The sequence below is a fragment of the Gallus gallus genome, chromosome 1, assembly GCF_016699485.2.
Source record: "Gallus gallus isolate bGalGal1 chromosome 1, bGalGal1.mat.broiler.GRCg7b, whole genome shotgun sequence".
NCBI lineage: Eukaryota > Metazoa > Chordata > Aves > Galliformes > Phasianidae > Gallus > Gallus gallus.
This window is the reverse complement of record NC_052532.1, coordinates 73903533-73927350: the sequence shown is the minus strand read 5'-3', so window position 1 is coordinate 73927350 and position 23818 is coordinate 73903533. Positions and strand designations below refer to the sequence as shown.

General features: G+C 42.3%; 1 long non-coding RNA gene across 1 annotated transcript in view; it reads left to right on the top strand.

Moving 5' to 3' along the window:
• LOC124417606 overlaps positions 1 to 23480 on the top strand; it is a 28525-nt gene extending 5045 nt beyond the window's left edge. Inside the window, exons 3-5 of the long non-coding RNA XR_006933051.1 lie at positions 15336 to 15533; positions 16532 to 21532; positions 23157 to 23480. This is a non-coding gene — a long non-coding RNA (uncharacterized LOC124417606). The remainder of the gene's footprint in view (positions 1 to 15335; positions 15534 to 16531; positions 21533 to 23156) is intronic.
• Positions 23481 to 23818: the final 338 nt, after the last annotated feature.

Genomic DNA, 23818 nt, shown 5'->3' with positions numbered 1-23818 from the left:
TAAAAATCTTGATTAGAAACTGAATTAAAGGCTTCTCCTGCATACTTGGTGCATTGAATCACAGAATATCCTAAGTTGGAGGAGATCCACAAGAACCATCAAACCCAACTCCTGGCTCCACAAAGGACCACCTGAAATTGATTTCTAGAACAGAAATGCTGCAGGCACACAGCAAAAGAATATAAACTCATTATGTCCATTTGAATGCATCCCAACATGTAAGAGACTTCTTGGTCTAAAGAAGCCTTTTGTCAGAGCCAGGTACTATCCTTCTTCCTGCAATTACCATAAGCAGTTAGCCATATGTATTATGGTAGTTCAACAGAAACATAATAAATACCTGTATTTTGTCCTAGACCCCACTAGTCCAGCTGGATGATCCAGTACTGTGTGGATTCGTGTCAGCTTTTATTAATTGTTCAACTTCAGTGAGGTAAAAAGGACAAACAGAGGTGAGATGTGACTTATCTTTCTTAATGGATATGGTAATGATAAGAATGGATCTGCAGAAAAGAGAACTTCAATACCTGAACCTTGCTTGCTCCCTATCAGGCAGCTATACGATGTCCAAGTTTGAGAAAAAGGGTTTAACCAATGCCTTAAAAGCAGCCTAGGCCAATTTTATTTTTGGCTAATACAGCAAGATGCCATACACTTACTGACAGCATGTACCCCCTCTTCTCTTATCCAAATAGACTACTATTACCACTGTTTCTCTTATCAGCTACCACTTTATATACTGAACTCCAGCAGCTTTACCCCTAAATATACAAACATGTAAGTATACTGGCATGACTCAGACCTGGTACTACTGGTGTGGTTTTATTTCATGTAGCAGGAATGCCTACAGATAAAAATTAATGTAGCTGCTCCAGGAGTAGAGAAAGATGCCAACGAGCTGGCAGCTCACATCTCATTACCTGCTGATATCTTTGCTGTCATCACAGGCTATGACAAAGGATCCTTCACATCTGCTTCAGAATGTGGTGGAGATGCCTGGCTCTTACAAATAAACTCATCAGAAAGTACTGCTTGCAGGTTTTAACTTGCTCTATACTCATCCATCTTCACTGCAACTTCCAATTCATCTAGGTCACTCTGAAAATAATGCCTACTGTTTATTTCCACAGGAACTACAACAGATACAAAGAGCAAAATAACACCATGTGATTGAGCAATTTCTCAGCTATGAAACACTATTTTTCAGCATAGTCACTACCATTACCTATTCATTTTTGCCAGCAATAAACAAGAGCATGCATGCATGCTGTGCTTAACCCACTGCCATTGTTGCCAAGGATGAAACACACCACTCACCACTTCACTGTGCTAACATCTACTGTTTGGTCCTCATAAACATTCTGCAAGTGCTGATGAATGTCAGTGGGTGCCTTTCTTTCCAGATGGAGGAATTCAGTGACATACCCTTGCTTTATACTCACTTCCATGTTAGACGCCATTTTTGTCAGACTGCCCCTGTGCTACTATCTGTTGCACAGCAACAAAATGTAATGGAATATCGGTGGGAAGTTTCAATTTCTACTACCATACAACCAACAACCAACTCTGACCTTGTGGGCTGACATAATAAAATAGGATGCATTACTTCCAAGCAGCCCTTATAGTATTGGTTCACATGTAAAAAAAAACAGTTAATTAATCCTATCTACCCTGCTCCAAAACTTTGACAAGACTTTGAGCTTTTTCCAGAACTTGGAAAAGCAATGCTGCTGTGGAAGTACTCTGTGGAAGTACAACAGCAGTATATGAGTGCTGAATAGACACAGGTCATGGAAAGCATCTAAAAGGATATCTCCATGATGAAGGTACTGCACCATTTCATCCTTATTCCTGTATGAATAAAGTACATTCATCTATTTATGAAAAACTTCTGCTGTTCAGGAGCAATGACGTAGCCAACAAGCCTGCTGAACTAGAGCAGACTGTGCAGTAAAGAAGTACAAAGGAGGTTGTGTGTGGCAGATAGGCTGGCTCCTTCGTTCTTCAGTCACCATCTAGTGCTGGAATATTAGTGTACAGATGTAGGTGGGTATGCAAGAGTGCTCATGATTGCCATTTCCTCAGAGGAAAGACAGTCTGCTTATGCATAGCTCTAAATAAATTCTCTGCTAACCATAGAGCCATCTGATACAGCAAGTATAGCTTCCAAACCAGGCAACAAACTCAGCTGCCAAGAACAGCGACCAGAATTGGTGGTTTCTCTTAGTGTTCAGGAGTCTAGTGCCAAAATAACTGGATTAGAGAGGAGCAGGGACAATTTCAGGCAGTTCTGCTGGGGCTTCCACATAACTGTTCTTTGTCCAGTAGGATTATGAGTAAGACATGAGTAATGAACTCCAAACCTAGGAAAACTCTTCTGGCTTGGTTACAAACAAGAGTCGCACTTTAGGCTCATAACAGTTCATAGGTCTCCTGGGTGAAGTTGAGATACACCTTTTCACAAACCACTACTGAAGGCTAAGAAATTTAGAGCTTTTGGGCAGTGAAGACTACAAATGGAGAGGCAGGCTCAAACATGAGGAGGTGAATCTCCATTTGGACTGCTGAGTTGTGGAACTCCTTGCTGCATAGTCTTGTGCACATTTGAAAGGGCTTAACAAGCAGCTGGACAAACACATGAAATAGAAATCCATTGATGGATAGTTACTAATATGAATATCTCCATCTTGTAATCATAGAAGCATAGAAGAATAGAATCACTAATGTTGGAAAAGACCCATAGGATCATCCAGTCCAACCATTCGTTTGCCCTTCACCAATGGTTCTCGCTAAACCATGTCCCTCAACACAACATCCAAAAGCTCTTTAAACACCACCAGGCTTGGTGACTCCACCACCTCTCTGGGCAGCCCATTCCAGTGCCTGACCACCCTTTCAGAGAAGTAGTATTTCCTAACGTCCAGCCTGAACCTTCCCTGGCGCAGCTTGAAGCCATTCCCTCTAGTCCTATCACTAGTCACACAAGAGAAGAGGCTGACCCCCAGCTCACTACAACCTCCCTTCAGGTAGTTATAGAGAACAATAAGGTCTCCCCTGAGCCTCCTCTTCTCTAGACTGAACAATCCCAGCTCCTTCAGCCGCTTCTCATAAGGTCTGTGCTCCAGACCCCTCACCAGCTTTGTTGCCCTCCTCTGGACATGCTCCAGGGCCTCGATGCCTTTCTTACAGTGAGGGGCCCAAAACTGGACACAGTACTCGAGGTGCAGCCTCACCAGTGCTGAGTACAGGGGGACAATTACTTCCCTGTTCCTGCTGACCACACTATTTCTGATACAAGCCAGGATGCCATTGGCCTTCTTGGCCACCTGGGCACACTGCTGGCTCATGTTCAGTCTAGCATCAATCAACACCCCCAGGTCCTCTACACAGTCTTCCAGCCACTCTGCCCCAAGCCTGTAGCGTCGCCTGGGGTTATTGTGGCCAAAGTGCAGGACCCGGCATTTGGTCTTGTTGAATCCCATTCCATTGGCTTCAGCCCAGCTATTCAGCCTATCCAGATCCCTCTGTAGGGCCTTGCAACCCTCAGGCAGATCAACACTTCCAGCCAGCTTGGTGTCATCTGCAAACTTACTGAGGTGCACTCAGTGCCCCCATCCGGGTCATCAATAAAGATATTAAACAGGACAGGCTCCAGCACCAACCCCTGGGGAACACCACTCGTGACCGGTCGCCAGCAGGATTTAACTCCATGCACCACCACTCTCTGGGCCTGGTCCTCTAGCCAGTTCCTTACCCAGCCAAGAGTGTATCTGTTCAAGCCACAGACTGCCAGCTTCTGTAGGAGAATACTGTGGGAGACAGTGTCAAAGGCTTTGCTGAAATCTAGGTAGACCACATCAACAACCTTTCCCTCATCCACCAGACGGGTCACTAGATCATAGAAGGAGATCAGGTTGGTCAAGCAGGACCTGCCCTTTGTGAACCCATGCTGGCTAGGCCTGATCCCCCAGTTGTCCCACACATGCTGCGTGATCTCCCTCAAGACAATCTGCTCCATAATCTTCCCCGGCACTGAGGTCAGGCTAACAGGCCTGTAGTTCCCCAGATCCTCCCTGCAGCCCTTCTTGTAGATGGGAGTCACATTGGCAAACCTCCAGTCTTCTGGGACCTCACCCATCAACAAGGAGTGCTGATAGATGATGGAAAGTAGCTCGGCTATCACCTCTGCTGAGTGCTGTTCCGTAAGCACTCTTGGGTGAATCTCATCCGGTCCCATGGACTTGTGGCAGTCCAGTTGGAGAAGAAGGTCCCTGACTGTTTCCTCCTGAATTGTGGGGGGTTTAGTCAGCTCCCCAGCCAAGGCTGCCAGGTCAGAGAGTGGAGAAACCTGAGGATAACTGGTCTGACTTTTAAAGACAGATGTAAAGAAGGCATTCAGAACGTCTGCCTTTTCCTTATCCTCAGTGGTCACATTCCCAGCCTCATCCAGTAAAGAATGGAGATTCTCCCTGGTCCTCCTCTTACTGTTGATAAACTTGTAAAAGAGTTTCTTGTTCCCTTTTACCCCAGCAGCCAGGTTGAGTTCAAGCTGGGCTTTTGCCTTTCTGATTTTCTCCCTGCACATCTTAACAACTTCTTTGTATTCTTTCCGGGTTGCCTGTCCCTTCTTCCAGAGGAGGTAGATTCTCTTTTTCTCCTGGAGCCTCAAGAATAGTTCCCTATTCATCCACGCCGGTCTTCTTCCGCGCTGGCTCATTTTGCGGCTCAGGGGGACAGCCTGCTCCTGCACCTTTAAGACTTCCTTCTTGAAGAGCAACCAGCCATTTTGTACCCCTTTACTCTCTAAGACTGAACCCCAGGGGATTCCCCCTACTAGTCTCCTGAACAATTCAAAGTCTGTTCTCCAGAAGCCCAAGGCAGCAGTTTTGCTGTTGATGCTCCTGGATGGTCTGTGTTTCAGGGGAAGGGCTCAGAGCTACAAGGACTATCCAAATACAGGAAAGAAATCCTTCCTTATATCTAGTCTAAATCTACCCTCTTCCAGTTTAAAACCATTTTCCCTTGTCTTGTCACAACATGCCCTTCTAAAAAGTCCCTCCCCAGCTTTTGTGTAGGCCCCTTCCAGTACTGGAAGGCCACTATAAGGTCTCCCCAGAGCCTTATCTTCTCCAGCCTGAAAAGCCTCAGCTCTCTCAGCCCATCCTTGTAGAGGAGGTGCTCTAGCCCACTGATCATCTCTGTGGCCCTCCTCTGGACTTGCTCCAACAACTTCATGCTCCTCTTGTATTGGAGGCTCCAGAACTGGACATAATACTCCAGGTGGGGTCTCACAAGAGCAGAGTCGGTAGCCAGAATCACTGCACTCGACCTGCTGATCACACTTCTCTTGATGCAACCCAGGATACAGTTGGCCTTCTGGGCTGCAAGTGCACATTGCTGGCTCATGCTGAATCTCATCAGTCAGCATTCCCGAATCATTCTCCTCAGGGCTGCTCTCAAGCCATTCTCCACCCAACCAGTATCTGTGCTTGAGATTGCACCGACCCAGGTGCAGGACCTTGCGCTTGACCTAGTTGAAATTCATGAAATTGGCATTGACCCACTCCTCAAGCCTGTCCAGGTCCCTCTAGATGGCATCACTTGCCTCTAGCATGTCAACTGAACCACTCATCTTGGTATCATCTGCAAACTTGCTGGGGGTGCACTCAATTATAATGTTCATGTCACCTGCAAAGACGTTAAACAGCGCTGGTCCCAACACCGATCCCTGAGGAATGCCATTTCTGAGGGATCATAGCATGACATGAGCAGATACTGTGTTAAGGTCATGTGTAGTGACTTATGAAGCAACAGTAACTCAGTGGTAAATCGGAGACCAGCTTCCTTTGCAGACAAATGTTTTCCCACATCAACTATTTGAGTGACATGGGTGGTACCTGCTTACAAGATCAGTGTATCGGTCCTTACATCTTTACATAACTGTTCCTGGCTTTTTTCTCCCCACAGGTAAAAAGAAGCTGTAATTATCCCAGGCTCATTTGAGAAATGTAAAAAAATATATATAATTATGATTATTACTAGTATTTGCTGTTCTTTAATCTTTTTTAATATTTACTTTACTGTTTTCAGTATCTTAAACTCTTCAAAATCTTCTAAAAAACAGAACTGTTTAACCTATTACCAAGAAATAAGTCAAGAATAAGAGCTTTATAAAAACATTAAAAATGCTGCAATACTTGGACCAAACCTGATTTACAGTCACTCTGGATGATCTAATAATGCACAGATCAGGTTCATGCAGTAGTGAGCAATCTGACGGCCAGACCAATGGTTGTTTCAGAAAAGGGGAAAGTCATGAAACAAGAAGAAGGATGTTTTATGGAAATAAATCAGTTCACAGAGGGGCTGTATTTGCAAAAGCATTTTTTCACAGTCAGTAATTCTTATGCTGATTTAAAAAACAAACAAACAAACAAACAATTGCAAATGCTGGACAAGTTTACTATAGGCATTGTGTTGATCTCACCCTAGAGAAAGTAACAATGGTTTGGCAGCCTGCAAAGTATTTTAAAAATAGACCACAAAAGCTCCTGAGAAAACAAGCTCTAAAAATAGGACCGAAGCTGAGGGAGAAAAGAAATTAAAAAAAAAAAAAAAAAAAACTTTCAGGGTCAGCTATGAAACATGAGGTTTATTCAAGGGCATACAATGAATTAATTGCAGCAGTCTGCAGTGAAAATAACTTTCTCTTTGATTCCTTTCTGTTCTGCACTGGTACCTCAGTGAGAGGGGAAGAGAGAAAATGTCAGAATTTTAATAAATTTAAGAGGATGTCATTGGGAATTTCCTTCCTTTTCACCTCTCACCAACCTTGGATAAAAGAGTCTCACTGAAGTGGCATGCATCTCTCTTATCCCATGGTTCCCTTCCTCCACACACACCTCTACCTCTGTTCTTCAGTGCCAGTGCTCCTTCACACATACAAAAAAGGCATTTTATGATCACATCTTTGCCGCAAAGGTACAGAGACCTATCTCCTATCTCAGGAGGCTGAGAAAATAATTATAACTAACAAATTATTTTAAGCAATTGCCGCAGTTTCCTGATTTTTCATAATACAGGAAGCTAGGCATCAAGCACACCTTCATTTTGTATGCCCAAGCACTAGCCTAAAACATGAGGCTTCTGCATGATTTTAGACCACTTTTGGATCACTACAATTGTAATTTTTAGTATCATGCTACCAGATTTGTTAAATAAAACTGAAAGCCTGTTCTGGTCAGAATCACAGTCATAGTTTTGCTGGAGGTTAACCAAAGGTAAGCTTGACCTACTTTCCCTTGGTACTGTCCATCAAACTATATGGAAAGGGCTCAACAACTGAAGCTGCTGGAATACCTTGAGGCCAATCAGCAGAGACGTGTGAAATGCAGACTCCCATAGACTGAAATCTTGGCACTGCTGTCAAATACGCAATTTGCCTACAGATAACCATGGTCCAGGTTTCCTCTTCCAGCATAGAGCCCTGGCAGCCGACAGGACAAATTACATTTTGGGATGCATCAAACACAGCATAGCCAACCAGTCAATATGAGTGATTCTCCCACTGCATTTAGCATTGATGTGGACTGACCTTGAATATTGTGTGCAGTTCTGGATTCCACAATAAAAAAAGGCTTCTGAGGTCCCTAAGACTGCTCAGAAAAGAGCAACAAAGCTGGTAACAGGTCTGGAAGGCATGTTCAGTGAGGAGAGGCTGAAGATGGTGAGGCAGTCCAGTCTGGAGAAGAAGAGGCTGAGAGGCAACCACATTGTTTCCTGCAGATCCTTTGGAAAGGAAGCAGAGAGGGAGGTGCTTGTCTTTTCTCCCGGGAATGGATGGCAGGACTGGAATGGCACAAACCTATGCCAGGGAATGTTCAGACTGGGCATTAGGGAACATTTCTTTACTATTAAGGCAGTCAAACACTGGAACTAGATTCTCAGTAAGGTAGCTGATGTCCCATACTATTGAGTATTCAAGAGGAACTTAGATAATGCCAACAATAACATGTTTTATCTTTTGGTTAGCCCTGAAGTGATCAGGCAGTTGATGATTTTTTTTGATGCCTTCCAACTAACTATTCTATTCTGTTCTATTCTATGTCTAGAAGTATTTCCTTTGCTCATTAGAATTATTTTTAAAAATATCTTAGATATCTTTTCTTCCTCTTCCTGCAAGTACAAGACAGCAAGGTCAAAGTCACAAACTTTTGGTTATAGCCTATATGTAACTCAGTTTTAACTTTTCATTGGGAAAGTAAACTCTTAGCTACAGTAGCTCCATTTAAACCATCAAGTATAAACTGCTACTGATAACAGGCACACATAAATACCAATATCATACAGCAGTATCAGTCAGTCTCAGAGGTACATCAGAAGAGAGCAACAGAACCACCTCTGTTTAATAGATGGTGAAAACACAACACACAGAGGAATGGACTTGAGGGAAAGTCCTATAAATGTAAAGCTGATGAAGGAGACACTTGTTATATGCTTTTGCATTTTCTTGCAGAGATCTCCCTCTGCACTCCTCTCTTCAGGAGATTACATACTTTTTCCCTTTAAATTGCACTTCTTCATTGGCTAAGGCAAATTTTGCACCCTGAAATTGAACATTCTAGAGAAGTCTAAAGATTCGTCAGATTCATTCAAATTGATTGCATCTTTGTCCTATTTCCCATCAGAAATCACAGGCATAAATCACTGAAAAACACATAGAAAAGCGATTTTTCTGGTTTTGAAGCTTGGCATAGCTTTTTACAGATGGAATTTCAAACTGTATGAGTGTTGGTAAGAATCACTTGCTCATTGTTTTCTTCAAATCACAGATAAGTCATTCTTCAGATATTTTCCTGATACGTCAAAAACTGAATGTTAATGTTAGGTGGCCTGCAAAAGGTTACAGCCCTATGAACTCTTAGAAAGCCTATGTAGTGAACAAACGTTTTCCTTCAATAATCATAGCAATAAATGGCATTACAATTACCCCTTCTATCTTGAGAGAGCTAAACTAATACAAAGGCCCTTGGACAAGGAAAAATGATCTTTCACTCTTCCCAGAACAAACAGCAGAATGAAAGGGAAGTTTGCATTTGGAAGAGCTCAATGAAGGGTTTGGCACAATTTCTAAGACAAACAAAAAAGAAAAAAAAGAGATGATCAAGCAGGTGAGGAAGAAGAGGAAAAGATGGAAACAATTTTGAAGATTACAAAAGCACAACTGGAGAAACATCCTGAGGATGAAAAAGGACCATGATTGGCCAGAAAAAAAAAAAAAGTTCAGATGTGTTATATCCTGCTTGGAGATTAAGAAGGCAGCAAGGAAACATAGCACAGCTTAACTAAGAGTAACTGAAGTATTTTTAAATAACCTAAAACAAATTGTTTCACTGTAAATGGGAGTGACTCCTGTTTTATAGGGCAATATTTACTACAATCAGAAACACTAGATCTCTTTTTTAAAAAGAACATCTTGTTTATCACACATGGAGCCAAAGTCACTCTGGTTTAATGACTTGCAGTATGCAAGCTCTAGAGACTACTGGCTGCATTATTCAACATTGATATACTGCCCTTGGAAGTGAAGAAACAAGTTCTCATGCCAGCTGCATATCAGTGATATTCAGATGGGCAGGTACATACAGTGAAAAACAGATAAGGAAATCTGTGTCAGCAGAAACAAGGGAAAAGAAGTGTCTGTTTCACATTGATCAGGAAGGAAGGTCATGATAACATATTATCCATCCCAGTGTACAGTCTTTCAGCATAGAGTTTCCTGACTGCATACCTGACCAGCCTTGTGAAGGAATTCATTTCCAATCTCTAGAAGAAATTGTCTGCAGATACTTTAGCTGGCAGATATCCCATTCAAGCCATTGCAGTATTTAAGCAGAAGGCACAGATTGAAAATACAGCCTCAGAATGAATGCTGGCCATGAAACATGAATGTCTTGGGCAAGGCCACTAGAAAGTAACTTTACCGAGAAAAAGCTCTGCCGTGGGCATTAAGAGCTCACCTCTTTAATTTTTAAGCAGGTTATTCTATTTATCAAACTCCTACAGTGACATGAAGGAAAGTTTTTAGATGTGTTTAAACACTTGTTTCTTTTATTTGGATCAAATGCATTTCCTTCTCCTAGCTATCGACTTCCAAGGACGCTGAGATTAAGCTGTTGTTTCTCACAAACTGGCAATGGTTTGAGTATTCCCTAGTGGCACTAAATAGAATTTCAGCCACTTAAACCATACTTCCCTCTGAGGAAAGGCTCAGTGGCCAGCCTTGAGAAAAGAAGAGAGAGGGGATCTCATTAATGTTTATAAATATCTTAAGTATGGGAGTAAAGGGACACAGCCAACCTCTTTTCAGCAGTCTCTGGGGACAGGACAAGGGGAAATAGCCATAAATTGGAGCATAGGAAATCTAGCACCAATACGAGAAGTAACTTTTTCACAGTGAGAGACAACAGAAGAGACAATCATAAAACAGGTCTCTGCCGCCACTGTCCTGGAGAAAAGATGTAGACTCACCATAGCACCTGACTTTAAAGCAAGACTTTCGTCCACAGAGTCATTCTTCACAACTAACAGCAGTGCAAACTTGAGTATCAAAGATGCAGGAGAGCACCATGTGCAAAATCTGCAGATCTGCCTATCAGGTAACTTCTTTTTAAATATTTAAAAAATTTGACAACATTACAGTAATGTTATTTCACATTTGCTAATATAATTTACAATGATTAATAATGATTAATAAAAAATTAAAAGTCCAAAGTGTGTTATGACAGAAAGAGTATCTCTGGTCAAAAACACAGGGTTTTATTTGTTTGTTTGTCCACTATCATTTTTTTCAGAGGGGCTTTAAATGCTACAATAATACCATAGTACCAGAGAAGGAGATGGGTGACAAATTTTCATAGCATAGTTCTCAGCCCTTTGCAGGGTGGCCCAAGCTCAATTCACTTCCTAGCAATCATCCAAATGCCTATGGTTTAATGCTGGCAAGGTCAGCTGTATAGTTTCTCCAGTTCTAGAGGCTGAGTGGAGAAGAATACATTTCCTCAGGTGTATTTTCTTTGTGTGTTATCCTATAACCTTTAAACTGGAACATTACTGTTGCTATCAAATTCAAGGATTCATACAATTTTATAAGAGACTCAGTAGCTAAGGAATGCACCTGCCTTGAATTTCAAAGCCAGAATGGATTCCTATGGTCACAATTAGAAAATGGAAGAAAACAGCCACATAACGCAACTAACTCTTCTCCCAGTGTCATCCTCACTCCCTTCCTGTCCTTGTAACCAACAAGTTCCCCAGAAAGGACCACCTCAGCTAACAGACAGTCCATACTGCCACTGGCAATGGCTTCATGCTTCACACTAGTGAGCTGAACAACCTATCTTTTACTGCTAAAATATTATTTGTAAAGGAGAAATGAATGCAGTTTAAACCTAAAGTCATGCGGTCTGGGGTACAGTTTAGCAAAAGTTGATAACTAGTGTAACCATGTCCTCCTAAACCTGTGGAGGCAACTAAATGAAAAACAATGCTTTACACCTTCCCACACTAGAAAGGAAGGTATCAAGACTATAGATAGAATCCCTTCACAGGCACGTAGGCTAGAAGACAGCCTAAAACAGGGGGCTTGGGCAGCTGTGGCCAAGCCTCCAGAAGAACAAGACCTAGGGATTTCTCAACTCGTGGCACGAAGGGGAAGCCAAGGTTCCTTTGGATTAGGGCCTCCAAAGGGAACTGGAGGCCCTATGTTGAGCTGACAAAATACCAGTTCTGAAAGAATATACGAAGACTAATAACATTAGTGGATGTGGGAGCTGAGATGTCAACAGTCTGTAGTGACCCATCAAAAATTCCTGGTATATGGTACATATTACAGGAGGATATGGTGGAAAAGTGATGCCTGTAATGCAAATTTGGTTAAAGTTGGGTGTGGGACATCTACTTCCTCAGGATTACAAAGTATTTGTCAAAAACAATCCAGGAGTATATATATCAGATATAAATATATTATGAGGACTGACTCTCTGAACTAATATTGGAGAGGTTATGAATATGAAGTATTATTATCCAGGCAGTACAGTCAATCTTGCAGGGTTATGCAAAACATGATCTTATTCAATTGCCCCAACCGCGCCAGATGACTAATATGAAGCAATACAGGCTCCCGGAAGGACAGCCAGAAATCACCGGAACAATTCAAGAGTTGGAAAAGGTGGGGATTTTAAGATGCTTGCACAGCTCCTACAACTCCCCTATATGGCTGGTCTGGAAACGTGATGGCATCTGGAAAATGATGATAGATTATAGGGAACTAAACGAAGTGACCCTGGCAATTCACTCAGCAGTACCTAACATTGGCTCCTTCACGGACACATTAAATAGAGAAATAGAAACCTATCATTGTGTCTTAGATCTGGCTAATGAGTTCTTCAGTGTTCCAATTGCTGAAGAAGAATCCCCTCAGCCTTCTCTTCCTCAGACTAAACAGCCCCACTTCCTGCAGTCTCTCCTCATAGGGCATATGACCAGTTTGTGTTCACTTGGGAGGGTAGACAGCAAACCTTCCAGGTCCTGCCACAAGAATATGTCCACTCACCAACTTTCTATCATAATTTGGTAACACTTGATTTGGTGGATTTGGTAAGACTGACTGTATAAAAAACATACTGTTATACTTACTTCTGTCTCAATAGAAATGCTGAAAAAAGCAGTAAGTTCATTATCAGACTACTTGCAAGGAAAAGGACAGGCAATAAACCCACAAAAGGTACAAGGACCAGGACTATTGGTCAAATTTCTGGGGATCATTTGGTAAGGCAAGATCAAGGTTTTGCCCAATGCAATTATAGACAGGGCATTCTCAATACCTACAACAGCAAAGCAGTTGCAGGAATTCCTCAGCATTTTGGGGTATTGGAGAACTCATAGTATCATAGAATTCCTTAGGTTGGGAAAGACCTTAAAGATCATCAAGTCCAACCACAACCTAACCGTACTACTCAAACTCTAACAACCCTCTGCTAAATCATGTCCCTGAGCACCACATCCAGACAGTTTTTAAACACATCCAGGGATGGTGACTCAACCACCTTCCTAGGGAGCCTGTTTCAGTGCTTAATAACCCTTCCTATAAAGAAGTTTTTTTCTGATATCTAGCCTAAATCTCCCCTGGTGCAACTTAAGGCCATTTCCCCCCATCCTGTCACCTATCATCAGTGAGAAGAGACCAACCCTGCTCTCACTGCAACTACCTTTCAGGTATTTAAAGAGAGCAATAAGGTCTCCCCTCAGCCTCCTTTTCCCCAGACTAAACAGCCCCAGTTCCTTCAGTCTCTCCTCAGAGGGCATATTCTCCAAGCCCTTCACAAGGGCCTTGTTGCCCTTCTTTGGACCTGCTCCAGCACCTCAATGTCCTTTCTGTACTGAGATGCCCAAAACTGAACACAGTACTCACTGTGGGGCCTCATCAGTGCCAAGTATAGGGACAGGATTACTTCCCTAGTCCTGCTCACCACACCATTCCTGATACAAACCAGGATGCCATTGGCCTTCTTGGCCATCTGGACACGCTGCTGACTCATATTCAGCTGACTGTCCATCAGTGCACCAAGGTCCCTTTCTGTCAGGCAGCTTTCCAGCCACTCCTCCCCAAGTCTGTAGCATTGCCTGGGATTGTTTTGACCAAAATGCAGGACTCAGCACTTGGTCCTATTGAAACTCATACAGTTTGCCTTGGCCCATTGATCCAGTCTATCCAGGTCCATCTGTAGAGCCTTCTCCCCTCAGGCAGATCAACACTCCCTCCCAACTTGGTGTTGTCTGCAAACTTACCGAGGGTGCACTAAATCCCTTCATCAAGATCAATAATAAAGATGTTAAATAGTAGTGGCCCCAGTACCAAGCCCTGGGGGACACCACTTACGACTGACCACCAACTGGATTTTACTCCACTGACCACAACTCCTTGGGCCCAGCCATCCAGCTACTGTTTCACCAAGCAGTGTAGGGAGAAGTGTTTATGCACCTGGAATAGAACTGAAGAAGAAAGGGAAAATAAAAAACAAAAACAGACCTCCAGCTCACCACTGAAGGCATCCTGTGCTCTCTCCCAGAAAGCTAGGCTCATTTAAAACACTCCAGTGAAGGAGAGAAATGGAAATATGGATCTTCAGTGAAAAGTGTGGGAGCTGGGTATAGGCATGGCTGTTTGGAAGGAACACAGCTCAACATGTAAAATGGTAAAATGAGAAGAAAGTGAAGTACTGTCCAACAACTGAAGTGGCTTTGATTAAAGAAAACAGGAGTGAAATGAAGCAAGTGAAAGGAGGGAAACAGAAGACTATATCTGAACAACTAGCGAGACATGAGATGGTAGGCTGGTAATGGACAGAAGCTTACTATTGCAACAGAGAAAACAAGAGGTTGAGCATTGACCTTCTGCCCAGACACAGCAATAGCAGGCAATACGATTTCCTTTAGCCAGTAATATAATGGTAGAAACAATGTCTTGATGCTCCTGGCATCTCCACTACAGCCAGATACCAGAAATAATTCAGACTGTGACACAGGATGTCACTATAGGTAGGGTGTCCAATCCCTTTAAAACTTCTATTAGCCTCTGATTTCAAGGTGACTCAGAGTTGAATAAAGAGCAGATAAGCAACAGAGAATACCAACTCCTGAAGTGGGTTTCTTACAACTCTCTTATAAGTGTGATAAGTACTCTCTCAGCAGCTGGAACTTACCTGTGTATTGTTATTATTAATACTACAGCTGTCACACCAGTTTTGTCCCTTGTAGGCTTGTCAAGAGAACTCAAGCAAGAGCATCTGATTAGACCTCATTTTTTCCTTCAGAAGGTGGAAGATGATATATATATATATATTTTAAATCATGCTTCAGTAGAGGATTCTACAACATGAAATTCAAGTTAACCAAAATATCTGTATTCTCTAAGAAAGGTTCACATTAAGATTTATGAAGCTCCAAAAGCCATTATATTTTAGCCAGCAGACATAAATATATGCTATGGAGATAGAAGATTTAGACCTGCCACAAGTGTCTCGCCTCATACAAACTGCTTATAAAGATTCTTCTAATTCCCAGGCACAAAGACATGGACCCTAAATTATTAGCAGAGAACTACTTGTTATATGCAAAATACACATTAGAGATCATTGAGATGACTTGGTTCTAGTGTCCAGGATTATTCAGTTTAATTTAGTAGCCTAGATGTCACCTATGGCTCAGAATCCACCTTTAAAATCACTCCAAATGCTGTACACTACACCACCAAAGTGCATCCTCTTCTCTTACAGGGAAGAATGAAAAGAAAATGAAGACTGGGTACGAACCTGAAGACTGAAGACGAACCTCTGCTGTCCTGTGCCTTGAACATCAATGCTGTTGCAAAGAAGTGAAAGGTTTCCTGATGCAGTCGCATTTTCCAGGGAAAAGGAATCAAAACAGCAGAAAATAGATCCAAGACAGGCCACAGCAGACACAGCCAAGAAAAGGTGAGAAGATACAAGCTTGCCTTCTTCCTTTTCAAATAAAGTAATGCTACTCCTGCTAACATTACTGCAGTGCTACCCTAGCTCAATGAACTAGTTAGTATAGGCACAAGCAGAACTAGCGTATCTGTATTACCTTTCTCTGTCTCATATCTGTATTTCCTCCTGCTGCACCCTACCCTCTGTGTTTAAACTAGGCCAGATTACTTAGTAGTTTAGCATGATTAAAATCCAAAATACCCTGAAGTACAAGTAACAGTCCATACCCACATACATTCACCAGCTACCCCAATCGCTGCATTGCCCTGCAGGATGCTTTCTCATATAGTTATTCTGAAGACCTGTCATCATTAGTCTCCAAAGAGTTCATCAAAATTGGCAGTTGTCCAAGCTTCCTTTCCTCATCTGTCTTACAGATTAGTGCCTTGTTTAGTGTAATCAACACCATTCCTAAACCATAGAAAATGTATTTAAATTGTTTAATGAGCTTGCCATGTTTCTAACGTAGCTGAGATAAATACACATCCTCCCTTTTGTTTCCATCCCCTCCACCCTCAATAACAATAACTGAGCCACAGAAGAACTAAGCTGGGTTCTCCTCATTTGATACAACAGCATGTCTTAGACGAGATCTTCTGGTGATGTAAACCAAAGCAGGTTCCATCTTTAAAATGAAGCCCTATTACAGCCAGTGAGGATCTGGCCCTCAAATTCACAAGGCTATGTCCCAAAGGAGAGCCCATTTTAGGCAGTTATTCACTGAGTTTAGAAGTGTTCCCAAGGGAAAAGTCCCTCAATTAATGGTGAATGTAGTGCTGTTACATTGCCTAACATGTGCTGCAGTTTTATGGCAGAAACTCTTCTTCTCGTACTCTAGAGTCTGGCTACAAAATCCACAGGTCTCAAAAAAGAAAAAATAAACAAACAACCAAACCCAAAATTTTAAATCACATTAATTTTGATCTGGTGTCATTTTCTATAAAAGTGTGTTTCTTTTCCAGAGCGTCTTGTTATGTACCTCTGCTGGACAAGAAGATGAAGGCCTTCTCAGCTCATGCAGGAGACATTATATCACCAAAGCCAAGCACAAAGACTTTTACTACTCTTACTTATAGTTGGTTTCAATAAGTCTGTTGTTAGGAGCAACTTTTCAAAGGTCCTCCTCATGGATATGTTGCTCATTCTTCCTCGTCAGCTTTGTTCTGAAACAAACAAAAGGTGTAATTATCCACCCCAAACCCTCTGTACTGGAGGTTCTCCCTAGCCTTCCTCTTACTGTTGATGTATTTATAGAAACATTTAGTATTGTCTTTCACCTTAATGACCAAGTTTAGTTCTAGCTGGGCTTTGTCCTTCCTAATTTTCTCCCTGCACAGCTTCACTATGTATTTGCAATCCTCATGAGTTGCTTGCCCCCTGTTCCAAAGACCATAAACTTTTCTTTTGTTCCTGAGTTCCAGCCAAAGGTCTCTGTTCAATAAGACCTGTCTCCTTCTCCATTGGCTCATCTTCCATGTCTTGGGGATGGTCAGCTCCTGCACCTTTAAAATAACTTCCTTAAGGTTTTCCTAGCTTTCCTGGGCTCCCATGCGCTCCAGAACTACCTCCCAAGGGACACCCTCAACCATGGTCTGAAAAAGACCAAAGTCTGCCCTCTAGAACTCCGAGGTGGCAGTTCTGCTGACTCCCCTCTGTTCTTCAGCAAGGATCAAAAAAATCTATCATTTCCAGATCACTTTGCCCCAGACAGCCTCCAACCTTCACATCCCTCACAAGACCTTCTCTGTTAACAAGCAGCATGCGCAGGAGTTTTCTTTTCCTCGTTGGCTCCCTCACCATCTGTGTTAGGAAGTTATCATACATACACTAGGGACTGTTCCCTGTCTGCTGTATTATAATTCCAGCAGATGTCTGGGAAGTTGAAGTCCCCCATGAGACCAAGGGGTAGAGACTGCAAGACTTCACCCAACTGTGTATAAAGTATCTTATCCACCGCTTCATCCTGGTTGGGTGGCCTGTAACAGACTCCCATGATAATGTTTGTCTTATTGGCCTTCTCTTTGATTCTGACCCACAAGCTCTCAACCCTGTAATCACCAACATTAATTTCCAGACATTCACAGTTTTTCTTAGCATAGAGTGCCACACCACCATCTTTTCTGCCTTGCTTACCTGTTTTGAATAGTTGGTAGCCATCAATCACAACACTCCAGCTGAGTCATCCCACCACATTTCTGTGATAGCAACTATGTCATAGTTTTCCAACAACACAATGACCTCCAGCTCCTCCTGTTTATTACCTGTGCTGTGTGCACTAGTGTAAATGAACCTAAGCTGTGCCACCTTTTGGATGGGAGAAGCCCTAATAACATCTTGACCATACTCAGGTGTTTTCATATAGTAATCAACCTCACACCAACCTTGTGTTCTTCTTGCAAAATGGTGTGTCATCCTCTTCTTTCACTAAGACAAACGACTGTGGGATCTTACTGGCACATTCCTTTCCCACAGGCACTAACATGTAACATACAGGCTCTTTTCTAGTGACCCCAGTTTCACCCCTACCCCCCTTCATACCTAGTTTAAAGCTCTATCAATGAACCCTGCCAACTCCCACTGTAAAACCCCTTTCCACCTATGGAATAAGCTATTCCTATTGGTTGCCAGTAGGCCTGGTCTCATGTAAATTGAGCCAAGGTCAAAAAACCCAAACCCCTGCTGGGCACACCAGGCTCTAAGCCAAGTATTTTTTGGCTTATAACATTCAGTCCCTCATCATTCCCTATAACTGAAACGATAGAGGAGAACATGACTTATTCTCTTGAACCCCTCACCAGTTTCCCCAAGGCTCTGAAGTCCTTCTTCATAGTCCTTAGGGAAGTTCTTCTCATTTCATCACTGCCTACCTGAAATAACAATAGGAGATAATAATCTGAGGGCTGTACTAGGGAAGGCAGTTTCTTTCTTACATTTTTAGCTTGGGCCCCTGGGAAGCAGCAGACATACCTGTGTAGTGGGTTTGGTCTGCATATTGGGCCTTCTGCTTCCTTCAGCAGTAAGTCACCAATGACAATGACCCGTCTTTTATTCTTTACTGAGGAGGTTTTAATGCTAATGGTAGTCTGACTAGACTTCAGTGACACCCCTAAGTGGGAAGAATCATCATCCCCACCGTTGTCTAGTTGTCCCTGTTGTTGTCTCTGTTGCCCAATTCATCACCACAGTTTTTAGGAAGAGGAAAGGACAGGGGGCTCACTGTAGCAGGAACACTGTCTGCCAGATGGTCCCCTCCCATTAGCTTCTTGCAAGGAGGTAGGGGATGATGTTCTTCCTGTGGAGCCTCAGCTGGCTGCCTAAATCTCAGGGCTGGTAGGGACTGGAGGACAGATGGAACAAGACACTTTCTAGCAAGACAAACTAGCTGTGAAATAATTGCAAGCACTCAGTATATTCGACCCCACTCTGCCCATCGAATTAGATGTACACATAACCAAGGAAGGGTTTGTGTGGGGACTGTAGCAGTGTCAAGTTTCTGTCGATATTCCTCAATTGGGTTCTGGTCCCAGGTCTGGCACAGGGCAGAAGAGAGATATAGTATGATAGAAAAAGAGTTATTAGCAATATATTCAGCATTACAGGCAGTAGAACTGATGAAGTACACCGCTGAAGTAAAAACAACACTACCCATTCGAGGTTAGGTAAAAGACTTAGAACTATTCCTAAGATGGGGGTGGCCCAAGCACAATGAGTGGCACGTTGGATCACCTATCTGGGTCAATGTAGTCATTCATTATAAAAGAACTACAAAAGATATTGGGCCCAGTGACATATCATGGTGATGTACCAGAAGAAACCATGGTCACCCTGCCAGAGAAAAGTCCTGTACTAGAGGGAAAGTATCCAATCCCTGAAGATGCATGGTGCACGGATGAGTCCAGCAAATGCAATACGAGCAAGGGGTGAGCCATTGCATACCATCTCTCAACAGAAACAATGTTGTATGAAAAGGGGAATGGACAGAGTAGCCAGTGAGCAGAGCTTTAGGCTATGTGGATAGTCATCATACAAGAACCAAGTGACTATGCTTTGAACATCTGCACTGATAGTTGGGCAGTCTACAGAGTGTTTACAGTATGGATAGTGCAGTTGGCCACTTAGAACTGGACGATTCATGCCCAACCAATCTGGGACAAGGATATGTAGGTGGATATCTGGAACGTGGCCAGGCATAGGACAGTACATGCTTACCATGTATCTGGACACCAGTCCATGCACTCGCCAGGAAATGATGAAGCAGACACACTCACCTGAATTAGATGGTTAGACAATTCACCTACAGAAAATATGGCCCACTGGCTACATCAAAAACTGCAACATGTCAGAAAGAAGATGATGTGGGCAGTGGCCAAAGAATGGAGCTGCCTGTACAAACATCAGATATCATTCAGGCAGATCATTATTGTGATGCTTGCTCAAGGATTATACCAAGACATTTGCCAGAGGTGACAGCACACCTTGCCGGAGGACACAACCCTTTACAATGGCAGCAAGTTGACTATAAAGGTCTCCTCCCTTGATCTGTGGGGGACATATATGCACTGACCTTTGTTGATAAGGCAAATGGGCTGATAGAAGCCTATCTGGAACAAAAAGCAAACCAAGCCTATATTGTCAAGGCCTTAACCAGATGAGTGGCAGCATATGGGACTCCAGAAATCACTGAGAGCAAACAGGGTACACATTTCACATAAACAGTGGTACAAAAATGGACTGAAGAAAATAACATCATATTGATTCCACCTGCCTTACAATCTGACTGGAACAAGCCTGATATAAAGTTATAATGGAATCTCAAGGCTGCTCTGAAAACAGAATTGCAGGGCTTGCAGGGATGGACTGAACAACTTTGTGAAACACTGAGAGATCTGAACGAGAGACCCAGAGATGGCAGACCCGCTGCCCTACACATTCTATGAACAACTCGAGCATCTCTTAGGATACAAATTAAAGGAAATAATACTTCTGTAAAACACCAAACTGGGACAATGAACAACATTCTGCTCTCTGCCCCTGAAGAGAGCCAGGTATACATAAGATAAAATGGCTTTGGGAGGTGCAGATAGGACTGAAGTGGTGTGACCTACTTGCGCCTTGGGGGAGACTGTAAGAAGTAGGGGGAGCAGTCATCCCAGAAGTAACTGACCAATGGCCCTCAGAAATTATAATGCAAACCCTAATTTTCATTGCTAAGGGGACACTAATCATATCACTATGGCATATTAGGACTTCCTCCTTTGGTGCCTGATAGAGTAATACAACAATCAGCATCAGGGAAAAAGGTATGGTATGAGAGATCTGGGCATGCCACTGTGCAAGCAGAAATATTAACTCAAGGCAGAAATACTGTGTGCATTCTACCACGGAGAGTGGACTTGCCGATACTGGTACTGACTGAACACTTCTTCTATTCCTTATGAGATCCATGGCCCACCAAGACCACCAACAGAGGCAGAAGTGGCATAAGTGGACACCAATATGTCCCAGTGCCACTGAAGGATCTTCACAACATCTTGATCCTGTTCTTCAGTGACGTGTAACAGTGAACTTTTTGAGCATCTTTCAAACTGAAAAGACATAATTGAAAACTCTGGACACTTTATATCATGACAGTAGAAGTTGTATACACATCATATGAAATAACATCTGTTATGTTATAAACTGTACAGAATAGCTTGGCCCTGATATGCTCAATCATTGGTTCACACCATGAGGCAGTGGAGTGCATGGGGATTGCTAAGTCACAGCCTGAGCCAATGATAGAGCACCTGGTAGAAAGCACACAGCCCCCCCAGAGCACAGATGAAAGCAATTCACCTGTATAACTGGAACCAGGTTCCACTCCTCCCTAAGCCTCATTTAAGGGCTAGCTGGCATAAGGGAAGGTTTCCTATCTGGTAGTCCCTTCTTTTGGAGTATTTGTTAAGCTCTGATCCTTGGGATAGGTAAATGAATATTTCTTTCTTTAACTGGCCTGGGGTCATTACCTTTTTTTTGGGTAATTGAGGATCGGTTATCTGGCATTGCCTTTCCTTATAAAATTTCTGTAAGTCTGCATTTATATTTATTTTTCTATGACTTCTGCTTTTTGTATTTAAATAGAGTTCTTAAAAAAAAAAAAAAAGAACTTGCTCGCTTTGTATTCTCCTTCTCTTTAACACTTCTCCCACTTCTTTCTTCTTCTGTGGGCTGTAGCAATGCTATTGCCATCCTTTGGGCCCAGGACTTTCTCAGTGGTATGTTTTCTTCATTGTCTCTTTTTGTTCTTCTTTTTCTGGTTGTTTGAGTGAGTGTTGAACTGTAGGAGGAATTGTAGGAGCATGAAGAGTGGGAAGCGCATGGTCTTCATGGTGGAGGAATCTTCTTTCATGCTTCTGTACTGAGAGGGAAATGGAATTATCTTAGTGGAAAACACTGTGTGAAATTACTTCCTTGTAAAGCCCGTTTCTGGCATTTCAACATGTTTAACTTCCTTAAGTTAAGATATAGCCCTGTCAACCACTCATAACAATTAAATGAAGTGTGAATCTCAGTGTTTTGTTTTCTTTGAACTTAAGTCTGCAAATGACTACTTTAATATACATCCTAACCGTGTGTCGTAGGAACATGTAAGCTACCTTTTTTACAGAAATGTGCAATAGGTAACTTTCAGTGTCATGTTAGACTAACAGAATTAAGGTTTTCATACTGCTTACATGTGAAGTGGAAGGAAAAGGAAGTGTTGCTTGCTTTATAAGAAACTTTTATTTGAATAGCCCTTCAGGTTATATTTGTCACTAACGCAGGTGACTTTGGGCAGCTAAAATTGACTACATCAAGGTGTACAATGGAAAAAGTCTGTAAAAGAAGAAAAGTCTTTGCAGGCCAAATATACTTTCCCTTCTTTGCACTAATAAATGATTTTAGGTCTGATTAAAGAACAAAAACAACAACAACAAAAAAACCACACAGGAAAAACAAGATCAACACACACACACACACACACACACACACACACACACACACACACACACACACACACACACACACCAAGTCAATGAAATGAGCAAACAAAAAAACTCTTTCATGCTTGGTAGATTACCCTGATCCTGGCATGGGGTGGCGGGAAGGTTTATAGGCCAAATTGTTAAGAACATAACTCTATAAGAGGACTTAAAAATTAGATGCCAAGAAAATAAGTATGGGAATGTACTGAACACCTAGTTACGTTAGTAGTCAGACTTCACATTTCTGTGCAGTACAGCCCTGCAAAACAGCCTACCAAACTCTGAAGCCTTTCAATATACATAGTTCATCTCATGCAAGTATGAGATGTGTGTAGCTCCCAGCAGCTGGAAGAGGAAATCCCCAGCAAACCAAATCCAAACAGTGATAAGGTTAAATAAAGTAAAGCAGTTCTTTCTGCTGTAGCTTGATTGCGGTTATATTGACAAGGTATCCCAAATCCACTCCCTTCAAATATGAAGTAATGAACCCTATGGTTGATATGTCTTAGCTGTGATCCATTTGAAGTAAGATATTTCTCATGGGTATTTTTTTAACACAGCTTTTTTTTTTCTCTCCTCTCAGTAGGCTGGATTCTTGATGATGCAAGGCTGTTGTGTCAGGGTGCTGCAAAAGAAGTTCCATCTTCTCATCATGGAGCTGGTGAAGTTTCACTCTGCACAGAATACAGCACTTATGGATAGGAAACTTTCTTTGCATAGTGATTTTCTTGTTGTCTTTGAAAATGTTAGTACTCTCAATTCCAGGTAACTTAAATGTAAGCAGGGGTTAGAGGAAGAAGGCAGGAAGAATCCCATATGAGATTCAGATGTGTCTGATTTCTGAGAATTCAGAATTCTGTGATTCAACTTCCAGTGGCTAAATAGAAGCAATATCTGAGCTACTCCTCACAAGCCTCAGGCAGTCTTGTGGGAATCTGAAAATGGACACAGGGCAACTCCAAATCACTCTGTTATTGACACCTAATTTAGTGGAAGATGTAGTCTTGGTAAATGCATAAGGTCAGCCCTTAGAGAAGAGCAAGCAGTGTTCTCAAGGGACCTGAACCATAGCCAATATATGTCCAATTGTCTGCCTGTCTTTTACCCTTTGATTGCTGTGCTGTTACATACTCAAATAAATGGTAGAAGTTTAACATAACTCTAAAAGTAATAATCATTTAGAAGGCACAGCTGCCAGATAGTTTGAAAGCGTAATATAATTATATTCAGTGTTCCTGGGAAATG